Genomic DNA, 15,582 nt, shown 5'->3' with positions numbered 1-15,582 from the left:
ACTAATTTGTGCCTTAGAGTAATACAAATAACCTTGAATCAAACTCAACAGAGGTAAGGGGATTGCCTTACAAACCTTGTCATATTCTCTAAGGGAACACTGAATGTTAAACTTAGCATTAAAAACACCCACTGAGAGAAACTGACCCCTTTCATCAAGTAAGTCTGTTATAAAGATTATGTTTTTTTCAAACCACTCTTTAATAAACAATGACTTCTTATTAATTGTAATTGTTCTGTTATTCCACAAGGTGGAGCAATGTGGTGAAAAGTTATGGGCAAACACCATCTTCCAATAAGACAAGACCTGCTTATGATATTCTGACAGTTTCACAGGCAACTTCAATATATCAAAATCACATTTCAGGAGAAAATCCAACCCTCCCACCTTTTTGAAAATATTTTTTGGGATATGGAACCATATGGAGTCAGGTTTCAAGAGGAAGGCTTTTATCCAGTTTATTTAAAAAACTCCAACCATTGATTGAAAATCCATTGACTTTATACCACCTTTAGCGTAATCTTTGACAAGTTGTGATTTTTTAATGTAATGTGTTTTATTGCGCCAAATGAATTGATAGATTATAGAGTTAATCTTTTTAATACTTTTCGGGGTAATGTATAGTGAGTATGCTGGATAAACCATCTTTGAGACGCCCTCTGATTTGGATAATAGATTGCGTCCAAAAATTGTAATATCTCTCGTCAACCAATGATTTAGTGTTTTGGACATGCCATCAATTTTGTCTTTTAGGTTTTTTGATTCTCTAGTGTTGATGTCTTTGTCTAAATAGATGCCTAGATACTTAACCTCATTTTTCACTGGAATCGTCCTCATGCTATTTTCCAAACAATCATAAAGTGGCAAAAGTTCACACTTCTTTAGGTTCAGACACAAGCCTGAAGCTTTAGAAAAAATTGAAATGACATTCAATGCTTTCTCGAGTATTGATTTATCCTTTAAAAATATTACTGTGTCGTCTGCAAACTGACTTATTTTCAGTTCAATATCAAAAATGTTTATTCCTTCGATGTCTGAATGGTTCACAATGAGGTAAGCCATTAATTGAGTGCAAAGAATAAATAATTTTGGAGAAATTGGGCAACCCTGTCGAATTCCACAGAATATGTCTATCCTAGATGTTATGCCTGGATTGAGCGAAACATAACTATAAATTTGCTTGTAGAACAGTTTGATCACTTTGCAAAATTTGTTTCCAAATCCAAACTCTGACCCATAACTATCGTAAAACGCTACGACCGGAAGTAGAAACCTTTCGCGCATGCGGGGTACCGATCGGGTTTCCGGTACGGATCGGGTAGTGACAAGCCCTGCTTTTCATAAAAACAATATCCCCCCCATTCAACTTCCGCACCCTTTCAGATTAAGCTTTAGGCAAGTTCATCAAACCCTCTTGCCCCCTGGGCCCGTGGAGTGGCCCTCTTTCTCCATCTACAGGAGAAAAGCTGAACTACATGATGCTTCTGCTTCACTGGGGTCTGTTGTACAGTACGTTGCAATACAAAGGCCATTTCATTAAAGCTCAGACAGAAAAACCGAAGTATAAAGAGCTCTGATGCCAAATCCAGTTTGTAGGCTGTATAACGTTAAAAATAAAAAAGTGTGTGGAGTTTGCATTTACATGTATAAATGTACGAAGACAAAAAAAGGCCATATTTAGGGTTTCCATCGACATTGAAAATGTAAAAAAAAATTTAATTGACAAGAAACACTTGCAAATTTACTGCAAGAAACAGAACATTTACAAAGAGACTGGGGAAAAAAACCCAAGACTCAATCAATTTAACTCAACTCAAGTTTTATTCGTGTAGCACCAAATCACAACAACCGCGAGGAACTTTATCTTGTTAGGTAAAGACCTTACAATAATACACTCTACCACTTGGCAACAGTGGAAAGGAAAAACTCCCTTTTAGCAGGAAGTAATCTCTGGCAGAACCAGGCTCAGAGAGGGGTGGCCATCTGCAGCAACCATTTGAATGAATGATGAATGATCAGGTTAAAGATGCAATAAGGTTGTTGGTACTCATTAAATTACCGGATGGAAGGGATTGCCAATTTTTGTTTATATTATACTATTAATTACTATTACTTATTTATACATTTTTATAGTGATGTTAATATATTATATATTTGTTAAAATGTCATTGCTATCAATTAATTAATTGTGCATTTTTCTATTGCAGTTAAAGTTTGGCAGTTTTTGTGTAATTACATATTGTGACCACTAGGGGGAAATCAGTGTGACGTGACAGCATGAAAAATGGCCTTAAATCAAGACACAGAAAACACACACACGGTCAAAAATTAAATGTAATAAAATTAAGTTATGATTTCAAAGCATTACTTTGTTATGGTTGTCTTCAGTTTCATATAATAAGGTGAAGCTGTTTTCACATGTAAATGCTCTAGAAATAATATAACTAGACATATAGAGATGCTTGAATTATGAGGAGTCCTTAAATTGAACCTTTTTACCTTGTGACCCTATGAAATTAACTTACTTGTTCTTGTGACTGTTAGGTTGGAGTATGACTCAGACAGCCAAATGACACTGTGATCTTTTTAGATTAAGTTTCAGGTTACAATTTTGTTACTGTGTCTCAGTTGATACTCAGCAAATTTATTTAGTTTTGGCATTTTTGTGCATTTTTATTGGATTGGACTGTTTACAGGAAAGCAGAGAGAGGATAACAGACTCAAACCCAGTTTCCTGAAGGACCTTCAGTACATAGATTGTCAAGGAGACCTGACATGGGCTGCCCACATTTAGGTCCAGACCAAAAAGGCTAGGCAGCGCCTGTATCACCTACGACAACTGAGGAAGTTCAGGGTCTCTCCAAAGATCCTCAGGATTTTCTATACAGGCGCTGTGGAGAGCATCCTCACACAGAACATGACATCGTGGTTTGGGAACAGCTGTGTGAAGGACCAAAAAGCTCTCCAGAGAGTGATCCGTACAGCAGAACGCTGCTGCAGGATTGCTCTCCCCCCGCTTCAGGACACCTACACCAGGAGATGCCGGACTAGAGCAGCGCAGATACTGAAGGACCCGTCCCATCCAGGCAACAAACTGTTCCAACTTCTGCAATCTGGTAGAAGGTTCCGCATCATCCGGGCAAGGACAGAGAGACTCAAGAGGAGCTTCTATCCCCAAGCCATCCGTGCCCTAAACACACACACCCGCCCTCTCACATCATCTATAATTGACTGAGACAGGACTCTTCCAGACACTAAACCAAGGCACAATGTACATTTCAATTCCTTTAATTTTAAATATGTTTATATTGTCTATCCTGTAAAATAGTCAGATATCTATTCATATTAATGTACAGAATTCACCTGCTTGCTGCTACTACTGCACATTCACCCAGTGTATATACTATATGTATGTATATATACAGTGGGGCAAAAAAGTATTTAGTCAGCCACCGATTGTGCAAGTTCCCCCACTCAAAATGATGACAGAGGTCAGTAATTTGCACCAGAGGTACACTTCAACTGTGAGAGTCAGAATGTGAAAAAAAAATCCATGAATTCACATGGTAGGATTTGTAAAGAATTTATTCGTAAATCAGGGTGGAAAATAAGTATTTGGTCACCTCAAACATGGAAAATCTCTGGCTCTCACAGACCTGTAACGTCTTCTGTAAGAAGCTTTTCTGTCCCCCACTCGTTACCTGTATGAATGGCACCTGTTTGAACTCATCATCTGTATAAAAGACACCTGTCCACAGCCTCAAACAGTCAGACTCCAAACTCCGCCATGGCCAAGACCAAAGAGCTTTCGAAGGACACCAGGAAAAGTATTGTAGACCTGCACCAGACTGGGAAGAGTGAATCTACAATAGGCAAGCAGCTTGGTGTGAAAAAATCAACTGTGGGAGCAATCATCAGAAAATGGAAGACATACAAGACCACTGATAATCTCCCTCGATCTGGGGCTCCACGCAAGATCTCATCCCGTGGGGTCAAAATGATCATGAGAACGGTGAGCAAAGATCCCAGAACCACACGGGGGGACCTGGTGAATGACCTGCAGAGAGCTGGGACCAAAGTAACAAAGGTCACCATCAGTAACACACTACAACGGCAGGGAATCAAATCCCGCAGTGCCAGACGTGTTCCGCTGCTGAAGCCAGTGCATGTCCAGGCCCGTCTGAAGTTTGCCAGAGAGCACATGGATGATACAGCAGAGGATTGGGAGAATGTCATGTGGTCAGATGAAACCAAAGTAGAACTTTTTGGTATAAACTCAACTCGTCGTGTTTGGAGGAAGAAGAATACTGAGTTGCATCCCAAGAACACCATACCTACTGTGAAGCATGGGGGTGGAAACATCATGCTATGGGGCTGTTTTTCTGCCAAGGGGACAGGACGACTGATCCGTGTTAAGGACAGAATGAATGGGGCCATGTATCGTGAGATTTTGAGCCAAAACCTCCTTCCATCAGTGAGAACTTTGAAGATGAAACGAGGCTGGGTCTTCCAACATGACAATGATCCAAAACACACCGCCCGGGCAACAAAGGAGTGGCTCCGTAAGAAGCATTTGAAAGTCCTGGAGTGGCCTAGCCAGTCTCCAGACCTCAACCCCATAGAAAATCTGTGGCGGGAGTTGAAAGTCCGTGTTGCTCGGCGACAGCCCCAAAACATCACTGCTCTCGAGAAGATCTGCATGGAGGAATGGGCCAAAATACCAGCTACTGTGTGTGCAAACCTGGTAAAGACCTATAGTAAACGTTTGACCTCTGTTATTGCCAACAAAGGTTATGTTACAAAGTATTGAGTTGTATTTTTGTTATTGACCAAATACTTATTTTCCACCCTGATTTACGAATAAATTCTTTACAAATCCTACCATGTGGATTCATGGATTTTTTTTCACATTCTGTCTCTCACAGTTGAAGTGTACCTCTGGTGCAAATTACTGACCTCTGTCATCATTTTAGGTGGGGGAACTTGCACAATCGGTGGCTGACTAAATACTTTTTTGCCCCACTGTATATATAATGTTCTTCCTCTACACCCCCCCCCCCCCCCCCCCCCCCAATTTTTGCACATGTCGAGGAGCGTGTCAGGCTACATTTCACTGTGTGTTATACTTGTATAACTATGCATGTGACAAATAAAGAACCTTGAACCTTGGAGACAATGTGAGTTATGGCTGGAAACCATCAAACTTACTGGTAATAGTAATAGTAACACTGGTAAAAGTAGAAGGCACCTACCTTTATTTTCTCTAGTTATTTTAGCTCCACTATTAGGTTATCCTATTGGTTTCTGGGTAACCTAGGTCCAGGACTCATCTTAGGCTTAATATTTAGGACTGTCTTTTAAACAATGGTTTGTGTGGATTTCAGTCGAATTCAGAGTATTACTTGAGTGGAGTGTAAATGAAAATAAAACCCATTCATTTGTAAATCATTTAAACTACGCAGTGCTGTAAAAAGCATATTTATTTTTGCTTATTTGTCACACTTACATGATTCACATATTTTAATAATAGGCAAAGATAACACAATACATTACAAAGTTCTATTTTTAAAGGATAATTTCATTCATTAAGAGAACAAAAGGTATCCAAACCTAATTGACACTGTGTGAAAAAGTACTTGGCCCCTAAACCTAATATCTGGCTGTGTCACCCTTGGCAACAAAAACTGCAATCAAGTATTTGCAATAACTAGGAATGATGAGTTTTTCACATCGCTCTGGCGGAATTTTTGAAGAATTGTTTTAATTAGGAACATTGGAGAGTTTTCAACCATGAACAGCCTGTTTGAGGTCGCAGTCAGGTCTCTGTTAGTTTTATATCAGATGTAACTCAAACCTTTCAAAAAATGTTACTTTTGAGATGAGATGAGATGAGATAGCCATAATTTGTCAGTTGCAGTTGTCCACAACCGAGACCTTGCCGACCGTACATACAATACACAAACATCACATTGGGGAGACAGGTCAGGCTAGGTAGCCTAGGAAAAAAACAGCGAAATGTGTAACACAAAAGGATAATACAGGAATGCACAGATACCACCACACCATAACACAATAAAACACAGACAAGCAACATGAGAGAGTATTCCAGTGTGTACAGCTGGATCTGGGACCACTGCAATCTTCAATCACACCTCCAGCTGATCCGCTGTCCACATCGGATTAGAGGTAAGAATGGGAGGAGGCGCTGGATTTGGGGAAGGGAGGGTGATTGTGAGGGCGTATCAGTATCAGTGTACATGTGCGCATGCGTGTGTGTGTATCCTGTGTCTCATCAGTCCACAGAATATTTTCCCAAAAGTCTTAGGAATTATCAAGATGTTTTCAGGGAAATGTGAGATTAGCTTTTAAGTTCTGAAACAAAAATACTGCAAGAAAACAGGTGGTTGGTTCCAGAACGCACTTCCAACTTGATTCTTTGAAAAACATATGGCATCTATTTCTTGTAGAAATATAGACCAACAAGAAATAATAATTTCTTAAAACTTGGAAAAAAACTAAAATTAATTTAATCTAATTCAACAAGTTCAAAGAGTGGTAAAAACAATTATGCAGTCTCTTTCTTATTGTTGAACTCTGACCTTAACTGAGACATGTGAGGCCTGCAGTTCTTTGTTGTTTCTGGTTCTTTTGTGACCTCCTGGATGAGTTGTTCTTGGAGTACTTTTGATAAAACGGCCGCTCCTGTGAAGCTTCACCACTGCTCCAACTTTCTTCCATGTGTGGATAATGTCTCTCACTGTGGTTCACTGGAGTCCCAAAACCTTAGAAATGGCTTTGTAACCCTTTCCAGACTAGTTTCTTTAGCTTGTGGTGTGATGTGTTGCTTTTAGAGATCTTTTAACCTGCTTCACTTTGTCACACAGTGAAATTGAACTAAGCTTTCAAAAAAAATGATGTTAATTACTTTTAATTCATTATTTTTACAAGAGTGGCAAATCTTTTTTCCCCACACAGGGCCAGGTGGGTTTTGATCTCTTAACAAATTAAATCATAATTTAAAAACTGCATTTTGTATTTAACTGTGGTATCTTTGTCTAATATTAGAAATTCTTAGTCTTGATGCATGCTCAATCATCCAGGTTTTCAGGGTTCGTGTGTGGATGCGAGGAGGAGATGACCCAAATGCAGGACTCACGACGCAGGATACGGAGGTTTATTATAGTGAGTGGATGGACAGAACATGAATGCTGACTGGCTGAACGACTGAATGGCTGGCTGATCTGACAACACACACGGGAACGATGGCAGTGACAACCTTGATGACAAGACAATGGACTGGTGGAAACGGAGGACTTAAATATATTTACTGAATGATGAGTGATTAGAGACTGGTGAGTGAACTTAATCTGACTAATGACACAGGAAGGAAAATGGCACAGCAAAACAAGAAATGAGACTGAGTGAGAAATAAACAGAGCATGAAAAACTGAAAACACTGGGTCAATGACCCAGGAACCCTGACACAGGGAAGCAAATCCTGGATGACCAATCCTGGATGTTTTTCCCACTAAAAACGCCACGTCAAGATGAACTGAATCGACTTTTGGGGATTAGAAATTCTTTGATAATATGAGATGTGACAAATTTGCAAGTAAAATACACAGAATTGTACTATATTTCTTATTTAAAGTGCTGCAAAATTATATATATCAAATATTGATATAACATATCAATATTAATATAATATATATTAAATCTACATTTATTGATCAATACATGACACCATTGTAGTCATCCTCACTTAAGGAGGAGATGAGTCTGCTTACAGAGCAGAAGTCCCAAAGTGAGGAAGTAATCTGACACCAAAGAGCAACACAGAAACAAAAAAACAAGAAACTCGTCATAAACTTCAGGAAATACAGAACAGAGCCCTCCAGCAGCTTCCTCTCAACACCACAGCTGATATAAAAAAAAAAGCACAGCAAAATTTGCATTTTCTGAAAATCATGAAGAAAAACAACTTCCAGGAAACGCTGCAGGTGACCTTTTACCATTCCACAGTAGGAAGTGTGCCAACATACAGCCTCACAGTGTGGTATGCTGACTGCTCAGGAGCTGACTGAAACCTCTACCAAAGGTCTTCAAGACAGCCCCCCCTCCCCCAAAAGAATCATTGGTTGCCTGCTTCCTTTTTTCCAAGACATTGCACACATATGCTACCTTTTTTCCAGAGACCAAAACATTATAAAAGACTGCTCTCACCCCGGATACCAGCTGTTTGACCTCCGGCCCAAAGGCAGGCTAACGGTCATTAAAAACTAAAAATCATTAAGATAGATTTAAGGGTGGCTGGCCTCTCCCTTAGAGATAGGGTGAGAAGTTCGGCCATCCGGGAGGGGCTCAGAGTAGAGCAGCTGCTGCTCCACGTTGAAAGGAGCCAGCTGAGGTGGTTCGGGCATCTGACAAGGATGCCCCCTGGGCGCCTCCTGGGTGAGGTGTTCCAGGCATGTCCCACCGGGAAGAGGCCCCGGGGTGGATCCAGGACACGCTGGAGAGATTATATCTCTCGGCTGGCCTGGGAACGCCTTGGTATTCCCCCGGATAAGCTGGAGGAGGTGGCTGGGGAGAGGGAGGTCTGGGCCTCTTTGCTTAGGCTGCTGCCCCCGCGACCCGGCCCCGGACAAAGCGGATGAAGATGGATGGATGGATGGATAGATTTATTAAAAATTCTACTTGAAGGTCACTACTATGGAACGCCAGGACTGCCATAATGAACTAATTAAATACACCATTAAATAATTAATTAAAATTGGAATTAATTAATTAAATAAATAGTTATGACACATGTAATTAATTAATTATTGACACATTTAATTAATAATTTATTTATTTCACATTTTAATAAATTATTGACACATTTAATAAATTATTGACACATTTAATTAATTATTTATGTATTTCACATTTTAATTAATTATTGACACATTTAATTAATTATTGCCACATTTAATTAATAATTTAATGGTGTATTTAATAAATTCATTATGGCAGTCCTGGCGTTCCATATTGTGGTGCCTAATGTTAAATTCTCCTTTTATCAGTGGCCGCTTGTGTGCTTATGTAACATTTTTTTTAAATTGTAAATTCAAATATGTGACCGGAGTTGATCCCCAAGTCTTGCTGTATCCTAAATTCAATGTCAATAGAGGCTCTTTGTTCTATTCTATTCTATTCTGTTTTGTTCTGTTGCACGCTATTCATGTTTTTCACTGGAAAACAAAAAAAGTCTGGAAGAGTTATGTGATGCTTTAAAAAGTATCTGGTGGAAAACAGTTGAACAAAACAACAAAAAAGTTTCAGAGAATACGAATAATTTGATGATTTCATCGTCTGTGGCACATAATATAATTAAATCTCTGTCCACAGGGGACAAGGTGGAAAACAAATACTGAATACTGAATAAAGCACTTAGGCAGCACAGCGTAACATTCAGACATGATTTTTGGGGTAGAAATGAACACTTGGGCCAATGTAAGAGAACACAAACTGCTTTAACAATCTATATTAAAGAATAGTGGGCAAATATTTGGGTTCAAAAAGTACAGAAAGTAATTTCCTTTATTCCTTAAAGCTTTAAAAGGTAATGCAAGATGTGGAACATGGCGTTCCGTCTACCCAAGTAACTTTGACTATGACAAGAATATGATTTTATCATCAGTCTCTCATATCACTGAGAAATTTTGGCCCGTTCTTCAGAATCAGAATCAGAAACTTTATTGTCATTGTCACGAGAACAACGAAATGAAGAATGGTCCCCGATCATTGCATCATCCCTAGCAATATCAAAATATAAATAAAACAATAAAATTCAATAAATAAAATAGATAGAATACTTAAAATACTAATAAGATGTAACAGTAAAACATTCACATACATTCCCACACACATGCTTCAGACCGTGCATAGATTAACACAAGAGTGGCGTGATGGACATTTTTTTGTAGTATTCAGATGTGTTATTGCAGTTGGATAACAGCTGTGTTTGAGTCTATTAGTCCTTGCTCTGATTGCCCTGTACCGTCTGCCTGAGGGCAACAGTTCGAACAGGGAGTAGCCAGGATGTGAGGTGTCTTTTATGATGTTTTGGGCCTTTTTAAAACAGTGGGCGTTGTGTAGAACTTCCAGTGTGGGGAGAGGGCAGCCAGTGATCTTTTGGGCGGTGTTAATGATCCCTTGGAGTGCTTTCCTCTGAGCCCCTGTGCAGCTAGTGTACCAAATACATATGCAGTAAGTTAGAACACTCTCAATGGTGGCTCTGTAGAAGGACACCAGCAGTCTCTGTGTGATGTTCTCAGGATATTCTCAGGAAGTACAGTCTCTGCTGGGCCTTTTTCAGCAGCTCGGAGGTGTTCACACTCCAGGAAAGGTTCTCCTCTATATTGACTCCCAGGAAGCGGAAGCTTGCCACCCTTTCTACACACTTCTTTACAAGGTTGCGTCAGTTCACTGAGGTTTGCAGGCATTCATTTAAATTACTTCATGGCTGACTCAATGACAGCATGGTGCACAAGTCCTGAGGCTGTAAAACCAGCCAAAATCATCATCACTCCAAAACCGTGCTTGGCAATGCTGTGAAAAAAGTATTTGCCCCTTCCTGATTATTTAGTTTTTACATATATTACATGTACAACTTAATGTTTGAAATCATTAAACAAATTTTAATGATAGACAAAATATTGTGCTGACATGCTGTAATTGGTTTTCCTCTTCATTATGATGAAACATCTCTGCTTTGGTCTCGTCTGTCCAAAGAACTTTGTTCCAGAAGTCTTTACAAACCGAAGCTGCACTGCCATGTTTGTTTTTAGAGGTATCAGACTTTCACCTGGAAATCCTTCTGACTAAACTAAACCGACTAAACACTTGTTCAGTCTTTTTCTAATTGTACTGTCATGAACTTTAACGTGTAAGCTGCTAGCTGAGGCCCGTAGAGTCTGAGATGCAGCTCTTTAGTTTTTGCCGTTTCTCTAAGCATTGCATGGCCTGAGATTGGAGAGAGGTACAAACTATCAAAACTTCTGATTTAACAGATGTACTCACACTTGCTGATGATCAGTTAATCAAGTGCATTCAATCAGCAGCACCTCGGTCCAGATCAAATGTCTTAATTCCTATGGAAGCAGTAAGGGTGGAATTAATTTTTAGACTTAGAACTCTACAGAGTACTAAGAAAACATTTTTCACATGACTCTATATTTCCTATTTAAAATGATACAAAACAACTGTGAAATAAATTTTAAATTTAAAGCCAGGAAGCAGCATAACTGGAAGGACAAACGACTGGCTAACCAATGTAATGTTTACAAAAGCTTCTAGTGGAGACTCTCAAGACTGTCCATCCATCCATCCATTCGCTTCCGCTCATCCTTTTCAGGGTCGCGGGGGGCGCTGGAGCCTATCCCAGCTGTCATAGGGCGAGAGGCAGGGTACACCCTGGACAGGTCGCCAGTCTGTCGCAGGGCCAACACACAGGGACAGACAACCATTCGCACTCACACATTCACACCTAGTGACAATTTGGATTATCCAATTAACCTATCCCCACAAGCTGCATGTCTTTGGACCCACGCAAACACGGGGAGAACATGCAAACTCCACACAGAAAGACCCCGGCCTGATGGTGGAATTGAACTCAGGACCTTCTTGCTGTGCGGCAACAGTGCTAACCACCGTGCCACCGTGCTCTCAAGACTGCTTGGGTTAATTTTGTTATATGATTGGGTATAAACTTATTAATATGTCATTTGTAGCCAGTTTCTCTGCCAGCGAAGCATCAGACTTTTATTTCAAGAAACTACTGGACAATGTAGTGACGGAGGACCTGTAGATGGCTGGCGTGACAGAGGAGGATGCTAGAAATAGGGTAAGATGGAGGCAGATGATTTGCTGTGGAGAAGAAAAATAACTGACAATTGTCCTCAGTTGCTCAGTTCTTAATGCTAAAACTGTGTAATCCAAATTGACTGGAAAACATCAGACCTAACTAACTTCTATAAAGTAAAAAATGTGTGTCTAAGTGTGATTAAAGCCACACGGCAGAGCACACTGACCCTCAGTGGGGTCACACATGGACATGTTAGTGTGGTCTAACCATTTATTTGCAAACCAGACGCTGCTGTTTAGCTCTTACATGACATGCTGTTCTCAGAACCATTAAAAAACTCGAGCTGTCCTTCTCTGTGCCAGCAAAGCGATAAACTAGGGAATAATTGAGTGTATTTATCGCTATTATATAATCTAATTGAACAGTCATGAGATTATGAAGAGACTGTATATTTAAAGAGATCAATGATCACTCCGTCGGCTGATAAAAGCTGCAACAGCTGGAAACCTAAAACAAAAATCACATTCTGTGTCCATCTTCATATCATAAATAAGACTTGAGTGTATGAGAAAGCTTTTATGCAACTATTCTGAGCAGAAATAAACCCAATAATAATGGATTGCATTTATATAGTGCTTTTCGGGGCCCTCAAAGCACTGTACAATTCCACTATTCATTCACTCTCACACACTGGTGGAGGCAAGCTACAGTTGTAGCCACAGCTGCCCTGGGGCAGACTGACAGAAGCGAGACTACCATATCTCGCCATCGGCCCCTCTGGACATCACCAGTAGGCGGGAGGTGAAGTGTCTTGCCCAAGGACACAACAACCGAGACTGTCCGAGCCAAGGCTCGAACCGGCAACCTTCCGATTACAAGACGAACTGCCAACTCTTTGAGCCATGATCGTGACCCGATGTCACACAGTTTTATTCTTTAATAGGCAAAAAGTGTTGTTGTTGTTTTTTGAGATTCTATTGCTAAATTACATGAGTGATATCTACTTATCGGATAGGAAAAGACAATTATTGTTGTTATACAACATCTTGAAATATGAGGACACAGGTAATGTTGTTATTGGATCTCCAGAATAAAACCTGCCAGTCCTGAGATTTTTTTCCCCCACAGACTGTATAAAACCAATGGGCACAACCACGTGACATCACCCGTCGGTTTAAGATTCTGGACTTTAAAGTCTCAGCTTTAACATTTTGAGCACCACCGTATTATTTCAGAGTCAGAAATGACCAGAATTGTACGGAGCCCCACCGGGGACATGGGAGAAAAAAAAAATTTAAGACGGACTTTTGCGAGATCTCACAAAACAAACTCGGGATCTCGCAAAAGTTTTGCGAGATCTCGCAAAAGTTTTAGCCGCATTCTTTGAAGCCAACTGGGATGTCGAGGCACGATGTGCCGGGAGAGCGGTGTTCCTCCCGGCTGTAGCAGGTCTTGACCTCCCATTAGCTTCGAGATGGTGGGTGTCAGATCTCCAAAAACGTCGGAGCACTTTTGCAAATATGTGATGTCTTGTAAACCGAGCAGATATCTGACGTTTACACAACTACATTCACGCCTCCAAATATCTTAAAAGTGTATTTTGTGACCCAGAAAGAGTAATATTATAACTAAGTAGCTGCCGCCATTGTGGGAATTCAACTTTTGCGAGATCCCAAGTTTGTTTTGCGAGATCTCGCAAAAGTTTTGCGAGATCCCGAGTTTGTTTTGCGAGATCTCGCAAAAGTCCGTCTTAATTTTTTTCCTCCCATGTTCCCTGCGGGGCTCAGTAGAATTGTATAGGGATGGGTATCGTTTAGGTTTTATCCAATACCAGTACCAAACCGGTACTTTTGAAACAGTGCCAGTGCTTAAACGGTGCTTGAATTGGTGCTTAAAGAATGGAGAACACAAAATTGGTCCAAAAACCTCTCATGTTCAGCTGTTTTTTTGTAACAAGATAACAATGTTAGCCTTTTCTGCAGCTATAGGGGATTTATGGCATCACTCTTGGCTGGAAGCAGTGCTTAAACAATGGAAAAAACAAACTTTGTCCAAAAACCTCTCATGTTTAGCTGTTTTCCACTTTTTCTTTGGTCATTTTAGCCTTTTTGGCCAGGGTGAAGGGAGTACCTGCCATCAAACAAGAAGACAGCTGCATGTAACTACGACTGTGTTTGCTAGTTCACCTTACCTGCATTAATGTAATAACGTGGTTTGCCTACCTAACGTAAATTACACACGAACAACATTAAGCTACTCACGCAGAGAAGAACAGCTGCTGCTGCATCATCATCCGTCATCATTTCTGCCACACTGGCAGGGCTAGGACCCAGGACTCTACTCCTCGGGTTTTTGGGGGATGTTCCTAATTCCGGGTCAGATAACAGGCAACCCACACGCAGTAGATGTGCTCGGTGTGAGGTCTCGCAGCAAGCTATCAAATACGGCGCATTTCTCGGCTTTTAACAAAATGCTATACGTTGCCAGGTGTTTCATCAGATTCGAGGAGTTACCTCCTTTGTACAGCATCACCTTAAAGCACTTGTTGCAGGCTGCTGAGTTTGCATCTTTTGCTGTGAAGTACAGCAAGACCTTGACCGCTTTGCTTTGGGCATTTTTAATCTGTAGCTCTGCTCTAAAAGAACGTACGTACCTGGGCCCGCCTACTACGCTTGCAAAGGTAAAATGATTGGCTGGAATCCAAAGTGTATGACATCTCAGGAAAAAAGAAAGCACCGAAATGTGCGCTGCTTTTCGGTCTGGTTACTACCGTTTATGTCATGGCACCGGATACCGGTACCCATCCCTAGAATTGGATGAAAGTAAGGCGCTAACACCATTAAGTTTGGTTAGGCCTTTTACTTTGAAGGTGAATGCTTAGAGTTTATGTCAGAGTTTTTCATCTTGGAAATACATTTTTTTCCTTAGGGAATGGTGGTTACTATGAGGTTGCCATCTGATCTCTAGGCCTGTGAGGTTATGGCCTTAGCAAGGTGCATTCATAAGCTGTAAGGGTTACGACAAACAGACATGCTAATGGGTGCTATATAACAGTATGATAAAATGATAGAATTTCGCTTATGACAAGTGAAGGAAAAACTTTTTCAGACGATTGCATTTACAGGCTCCAACAGCACAAACGTGGTCAAAAGGTCCAGGACAATGACTCAAATTAGCTGACGGGAAGCCTAGCACACAGCTAGCAAATGTAGCTGCAAATAAAAGGGAATATGGCCTTGGCTCCAGTATCCAGGTACGAGTTTTAAAAACTCCATTCAGCATTGTTATAATGGTGGAAACTATCCAAAATGTTTTCGTGCAAGGATGTAAAAAAAGGTTTTCTTATTATCTCACATTTGGAGTCACCCTCAAGTGCCCAGAAGATGAGTGCAGTTTTTGCGTCTTTCTTTTGTAAATTTTTGGTTCTGGAAGTTGAGTATGTCTCAGCAGTATGATACCTTGTCTCAATGTTACAGTGAAGTGGTACAGTGATTTGGCCTTTTGTCCTGTTCGGCACCAGCTCTAGTACAGAACAGCATTTCCCGCATTGCTGCTTTAAATGCAAACATAGTTTTTTGGGGCTACTTTTAATTCTTGAAACCAAAGATTTCACTAATTTGAATTCACCTGAAAAGCCAGGCTTCATATACTGTCTTTGTGGTGGCGTAAAAGGTAAAGAAAAGCCATGACTTCCAAAAGCTTTTTCAATTTGTCAGAAATGACAAACAAGACTTTCA

This window comes from Aulonocara sp. 'chitande type north' Nkhata Bay, linkage group LG23 (genome assembly GCF_057382095.1).
Source record: "Aulonocara sp. 'chitande type north' Nkhata Bay isolate Kocher_YH1m ecotype deep benthic linkage group LG23, A_spYH_male_GT1.1, whole genome shotgun sequence".
NCBI lineage: Eukaryota > Metazoa > Chordata > Actinopteri > Cichliformes > Cichlidae > Aulonocara > Aulonocara sp. 'chitande type north' Nkhata Bay.
Note: the sequence above shows the minus strand (reverse complement) of the source record.